This window comes from Echinops telfairi, unplaced genomic scaffold, assembly GCF_000313985.2.
Source record: "Echinops telfairi isolate 266 unplaced genomic scaffold, ASM31398v2 ScPeMD7_7469;HRSCAF=8507_0, whole genome shotgun sequence".
NCBI lineage: Eukaryota > Metazoa > Chordata > Mammalia > Afrosoricida > Tenrecidae > Echinops > Echinops telfairi.
In genome coordinates this window covers 14,402,873-14,410,453 of record NW_022111372.1, presented here as the reverse complement: position 1 = coordinate 14,410,453, position 7,581 = coordinate 14,402,873, and positions in this window count along the sequence as shown.

The window sequence follows — 7,581 nt, the reverse complement described above, 5'->3', positions numbered from 1 at the left end:
CTCTGCCTCCTCCAGTCGATTGGTGAAGTTTGTGAGTCTGCTACTGGTTTTTGTTATCTCCTCCCTAAGGTCTTGCATTTCCCTTTGGTGCATGGTCTTTATCTCCTCTATCATGTCATCTTTTTCTGTATTGTTTCCCCCATATTCTGTATGACTCCAAGCAGCATTCTGAAATTTCTTTCTGTGGCAGATCAATGTCTGCTTCTTCTATGCACGTCATTAGGTTCAGGACATCTTCTGCTATTGCCTTTTGTTTCTCCTGTTTGTTTGTTGAGTTCTTTGGGGCTGATTTCCATTTGCATTGCATTGTTTTAGAGGAGTCAGGTGCCATTTTCCAGGGAGTTAAAGAGCACTGACTCTCTTTGGGAGACTCGTAGAAGTGCTTCTTCAAATTGCCTTCAGCTAATTTCACTATGGAATTGTCCTACCACTTTATCCTCCTGTGGCTTCACTCTTTCTCTAATCAACCAGTATTCTGTCATTTGGAGGGCAAATTGAGTGATATTCTCAGGGGATGCGGGTGGGTGGTTGTGGACCCACGAGGATGGTGCTGTACTGGGTGATCTCACAAGAAGCAGTGATAGTGTGGCCCACAGCACATGTGGGCACCACAGAGGGCCTGTGAGGGTGCCTGCTGCCACAGGAGTGCCACAGAAGGTTGGTGGGTTGCCTGCTTTGGTATAGATTATCACATATGGTGTGTGGAATTGCCCTGGTCAGGTAGATCACTGTGGAGGTTAGGCAGAGGTTCCCACAGCAATGTGGAACATTGATGAGTGTTGGCCATGCTGCCTTAGGCCATGTGAGGTACTAGGCTGGTGAGAGGAAGTTCCCTCAGTCACGTGGGACCACAAAGGATGGGTAGGAGCTCCCCCAGCCACTCAAGTAGAATTTTCCCAGAAGAAGGTAGGTTGGATTTCCCCAGCCACGTGTTAAGCACTGCAGAGGGCGGGCGGGCAGAATTTTCCCCTGGAAGAAAGTGGGTGAGATTTCCCACTGAGGAAGGTGGGCGGGATTTCACTCAGAAGAAGTTGAGTGGGATATCCCCTGGTGGAGGGTGGGAGGGCTTTCCCCAGCCTCGGTTACACTGCAGAGGGTGGAGCTCTCCCAGCTGGGTTTAGGGCAGGCATAAATGCCCTAGACTATCCTTTCCTGCACTGATTTCTGCAAAGTCCCTCTGGTGTGTGTTACTCACTCACCATCTTCCCGGAAGTCCCTAGAAGTGATATATTTCTGCTGCAAAGGCCCCTTTCTAGGGTTAAAAAACAAAAATGTTACTTTTTCTTTTTGAGTACCAAGGTGTGCCTGACCCAAGCCATGGAATTTTCCATTGCTTCATTTGCATGTGAGAGCTGGACAATGGATAAGGAAGACTGAGGAAGAACTGATTACTGTGAATTATGGTGCAGGTGAAAAAATGGTAAATGTACTATGGAGAAGAATGAACAAATTCATCTTGGAAGAAATGCAGCTTGAATGTTTCTGAGATGTGAAGACAATGAGGCTTCATTTCACACACTTTACACCAGTCCCCAAGAGGGACTAGTCTCTGGAGAAGAGTATCACGTTTGGTAGAGGAACAGCAAAGAAAAGCAGAAGAGCCTTCATGAAATGGACCAGCAGGGTGACTGCAACAATGGTCTCCAGCATAAGATGATTATTGATGGTACAGAACCGGGCAGCGTTTCATTCTGTTGCTATGAGCTAGAAAGTACTAAATGGTACTTAACAACAAGTGTATTGTGCAAGGAGTCACAAAGCAGGGGGTAAGTACTTGGCTTTAAATAGAGAGGTCAACAATTCAAATCCGCCAGCGACCCCATAGGAGAATTATGTGGCCATCTGCTTCTGAAAGATTTGCTGTCTTGGAAATCCTGCAGGGCAGTTCTAGTCTATCGTATAGGGTGGCTGTGAGTCCAGATTCACTTGATGACAATGTGTTTGTTATATCTTTTGGTTAGAATTTTGTGCAAAAATGAGAGAAATTATCGCTCAGATAATTTAACACAATAGCTACAACAGTGGGCTCAAATATATCCAATATTCTGGGGGTGGTGCAGGACTAGGCAATGTTTCCTCATGTTATACATATGTAAGATTGTGATGAATCAGAGAAGCATGCAGCCCCAGCTACCAGCAGCAGTATATAGTCTCCCCAAACATCTCCATTTCTGAGCATTAGCAAATTCCCTGTTGTACATGAATTAATAATGGAATGGAGGAGTAAAGAGGTGAGTAAGAGAGAAGACTGGAAATGACAAGCAGACCAGAAGTCCATCTTGTCTGTGGGTGTTGGTGACAGTGTGTCCAGAGGAGTAGGAGGATGTACTGCCTTCCCTATAAATGTTACCATTGGTTGCATTTTCCTATATCTTTTGGAGTCTCATCATCTTAATCCAAAAATTCTCTCCAGGACAAGTTGGCATGTTGAGCAATTTCCTGAGCTTGGATAAAATGACTGAGGTGGTTAATCAAATGGTCCACAGGAGCTTTCCAGCTGAGGACAGAGAGATTTTATAGTTCATTTATAGAAGGACCTTGCTAGATACAATTCAACAAAATAAACAAGATCCTTTGAACTTTCCACAGAATGTGGAGCATGAAATCCTTCACATGAACACATCCCTACTATAGTTGCCAAAGTGCAGTTGGCCTGATCAATAAGATAAAAATGAATCTCCTACATCTTTTCTCACTGAGGGAGATTTATGTTCATGGGTGTTCTATGAGTATAATGCTTCAGACTGGAGATTATTCAAATTCACTTAGAGCAAATGCTATTATATAGTAAGTGAAGTATAGGTTGTAGGCGACTCTTCTGGGAAAAAGGATCACTCCAACCTCAGTAGGCTCAGAACATGCAGTCTGGTTCAGGAGAACTTTCAGATCAGTTAGTGAACTATTTGCAATGACAAGTGTCAGATGAAAGAAAGAAAGGAAGTCAAGGTGACCACTGCTAGAACGGACTCCCTGTGGTTGATGTACTATGTTGACTTGTCTCCAACTCATCGTGACTTATGTACAACAGACAGAAACACTACCCTGTCCTTACTCTATGCTCACAATTACTGTTGTATTTGAGCCCATTGTTGCAGCCAATGTGCCCATCCATCTCGTTGAGGGTCTTCCTCTTTTCTGTTGCCTCCCCTCTACTTCACCAAGCATGATATCCATTGCCACTGATTTGTTGCTCCTGAAAACATGTCCAAAGCACATGAGAGAGTCTCACTATACTCACTTCTAAGGAACATTCTGATTATACTTCTTCCAAAACAGATTTTCTTTTCTCTCTCTTTTCTCTCTCTCTCTCTCTCTCTCTCTCTCTCTCTCACACACACACACACACACACACACACACACACACACACACACACGCTCTCGCGTGCTCTCTCTCTCTCGGCCTTGCATGGTAACTTCAATATTCTTCATCAATACTATTATTTAAGGGCATTAGATCTTTTGTAGCTCTCCTTATTCACTGTCCAGTTCTCAATCTTTATTAGATAGTTGAAACGACCTTGATTTGGGTCAGGTCATATGGTTAGTGATCCACAATAAACTAATAAGTGTAAATTCACAAAATACCTTACAGAAGAACATGATGTTAGTGCTAGTTGTTGCCGAGTTGACGCACACTCTTGGTGGCTGAATGTATAGTAGAACAAAACATTCCCCGACTCTGCTTTATATCCACAATTGTTGATATGTTTGAGCCCACCGTTGAGGCTATTCTGTCAATTTAGCTCATGAGAATTTTCCTTGATTTTGATGGTGGCCTAATGGTTATGCATTATTAGGCTGCCATCTGAAAAGTCAGCAGTTTGAAACCACCACCCAGCTCTGAGGGAGAAAGATGAGGCTTTTTACTTTCATAAACAGTTACATCCTCAGAAATACCCCTCATCACAGGGGCATTACATCTTGTCCTATAGAGTCGCAATGAGTCAGCATTGACTCAATGGCGGTGAGTTTCTACTTTCTTAAACATGGTAAGGAACATTTGTTGGAATCAGTTTATGCAGGATGATTCTTAAGATGTGCACCTTCCTTGGGCATACCCCTCTTTCTTTCTTTTAAGGACCCTGGTAAATTAGGGAGAACCTGAGTGGTGCAAACAGTTAATACAGGCAGCTGCTAATCCAAAGGTTAAGAGGTTCCAGTCGACCAGAGCACCTTGGAAGAAAGGCCTAGTGATGTATTTCCAGAAAGTCTCAGCCATCAAAAATCCTACGGCCTACCCTTCTTCACTCACCCACACGGGGTCACCACGAATTGTCAGCAATTGGACGACAACTGGTTGACTGACACTGCAATCACCTCCGAGTATAGAGGAATATTGTTATTTTGGGAGAGACCTAAGATTTGGTGTTAGGAGAAAAACAAAACAAAACAAAAAGATTTTAAGTCCCTGTTTTGCAGCTTGCCAGCTATATGATTTCAAAAAATTTACATAACGCTGTTGTGTTTTTGTTTCTTGGTCTTTTAAAAATGGATTATAATAATACCTTTGGCAGCACACAAAATATCACGTGGTGTGTGTGAAGTTGTGTCTACATAGAAAAGTGCCAGCTGAGTGTACACGCTTTCTTCTTTTTCTTGGGGAAAGCTTAGGGATCTCCACAGCATGAGGTGCACGCCAGAGATGGGACAATTTACCTCTTCCTACACTTGGCCTTTTGTCTGCTTTATCCATCTCCGTCCCATTTGGTGGGCACAGTGCCAGCCGACTGCATGGTTCTCCAGCTCAGTAACAACTCCACAGAAATTGAACGTAATGTATGCCACAACACGTGTCTGAAAATAAATGGGCTGTGGGAAGGGAAATGCCGGTTCTGCTTCGCTCCCAGGGAAATCAAGATGAGCCAGCTGTGCCTGTAAATGAAGCCATTTGAAGAGTTAACATGGACGACGGCACCGGGTAATTGTGAATGTCTGCGGAGCGACTCACATACCGTGCTCTAGAAATTAATAAAAGTACTGAAGGCGATGGGAAGGATATACAAAGTGAAAGCAATGAGAGAAACCGATTTCCTGTATGGTTCAACCGTACTGGATCCAAAGGCTGTCAGACTAAGCTGGGCTATGGTTTAAAGGGCATTTTAAAAGATTCACATTAAGATTATGTAGGAAATCATATCAAAGCCAGATAAAAATAAGAAATAATCACACTAGTGATTCTCATGAGTAAGAATACAAATGGGACAAAGGAATATATTGGTCATTAAACACAATATATAAATTAGAAAAATATTGACAACTAAGTTGAACGTCATCATGTCTGTCAACTTTTTCAATGTTTTCTTAATTTCTAATGGACTTTTTCATCCACCAAAATATTTACTCTCTGGCCATCCATCTATGATCTGTACCCTCCCTCCCCCCACCCCCACCCCCCACAAAATGCTACTATTTGCTCATGTGCCAGGTATAATGTGTTTACAGCTTGTATATGCTAATCACGGTTCATACAACAATCTCCAAGTTTTTATTATTAGGCAAGGACATTCAGATATTGAGTTGTTATTAAAACCAACACCACCACCACAACAACATACAACAGCAACATACACACATGCGTGCGTGCAAACACACATACACACACATTACTTTCAGGTTAATCTCATAACAGCCCCATAACATGTTAGAAACCAATTGCCATAATTATAATTTATGATTCATGCATGTGTGTCAGAATAGAACCGTGCTGCTTAAAGTCTTAACAGCTAATTTCTGGAAGTAGATCACCAATCCATTCTTATGAGACACTTCTGGGAAGAATCAAACTTCCAACTTTTCAGTTAATAGCTGAGTTTGTGTGGTAGTCCCCTAATCTGGTATCAATTTAAGGATTAAGAGTGTAGGGGTGGAGTCTAGGCTGTTACTCTGGAGATAGCCAATGAGACTTCTGTGTGGGCATGGCCTTCTCCTGAGAATTCTGGGAAATCTGATAATTCCTTCTTGGAGGCCAGAGAGACACTTTTTCTCTGCTACTCCCTGGGAGACAATGCAGAAGACAAGCCACATGGATGCAACCAGACCTCAGAAGCTGGAGAAACCACAGAGAGACCCCTGCCAGCGCTGAGATGTTTCCAATGACACTGGATCCAAAGATTTTCTGCCTACTGATCTGTGATCTTCTGCATTTGACATCATCACATGTGTTTCGTGAGTCTGAAGAGGACTTTATAGATTGATATCAGAAATATGGGCTAATATGGGAATTATGGACTTGATCTGCACTGGGCTGGGATGTTTTCTCAATGTTCAATTGCTCTTGTATATAAATCTCTTTCTTATACACATATGTGTGTCCATGGATTTGTTTCTCTAGTCTACCCAGACTAACACAGCTTGTTAAGCTGAGCTGGTATTCTTTGTACCAGCCAAGAACTTTTAGTAAATGGGTTGATGTGATAAATTTATTAAGAAACAGAACTAAAATGTGGATCCAGTTATTTCTCTTTAATGCCAAACCCTTTCCACTACAGCAAAATAAACTTGACATGCTAAAGCAAATGGAAAAAATTTTGAATTTAAATAATTATTAGTTATTATCAGCAATTTTTTAATCCTCTGGAAGTAGGATTCAACTTACTGGGACACTTGTTATTGAGACCCGCTGAGCAGGGGAATAGTGGGTTTGAATTAGCCAAGTGCTTACCTGTTGCACCACCAGAGTGCTTTAAGGAGCCATTCATCTGTAGTATAGCCTGAATTAGGAAGAATGATGATGCATTTCTGGTTGTGTCATTCAGCTGTGTTTTTATGGCTCCTGCCAGATAAGGAAGGAGCCCTGTGGGTGTCATCTGGTAAGCATTGGGCTGCTAGCCAAAAGGTTGGCAGTTCAAACCCCCCAGCTATTCAGTGGGGAAAATGTGGCAGTCTACGTTCATAAAGATCTAGAGACTTGGAAAGCTGTGAAACAGTTCTGTTGTGTGCTCCAGGGTCACTAGGAATCAGAATGGACTCTCACACGGTGGGTTTGGGCCAGGTAGGGGATAAGATCTGTGCACAACTTATTTCACAATTCCTTCCCAGATCTGGGGTTGTCATCAGAAAACTACCTCGGAATCTCCAGGCAAAGTTGTAAACATGCAGATTTATTGGTTTCACTTCACTCATAATGAATCAGAATCTCTGGGTTGGGTCAGGGAAACTGCACTATAAACAAACAAACAAACAAACAAACAAACAAACAAAGCAGACCAGTTCATTTGAACATATGCTCGAGTTCGAGTACTACTGTTCTGCAAGGTTTTCTACCCACAGCCCACCCACACTGGTTGGTGGGATGCGGAGGAAGATTCGGCGACTAACTTTTCTTCTCCGCAGCGGGGTGCAGCGCAGCTGCGCCCTGCCCTTTGTCCTACACGCATATCTCATAAGGTCATATCACAGAAAAACCCAGCTCTCCCATTCTAGTTCCATGATGACTCCTAACTAACCCAAGTCCCTATACTGGGTGTGAATCTTAGCCTCTATTCCCAGCCTACCATGGAGGGTGGTAGACTCTCCCTCCTGCCCTCTATACCCAGTTCCGAGCTATGATACGAATGATACCTGAATGTTCAACACAGACGC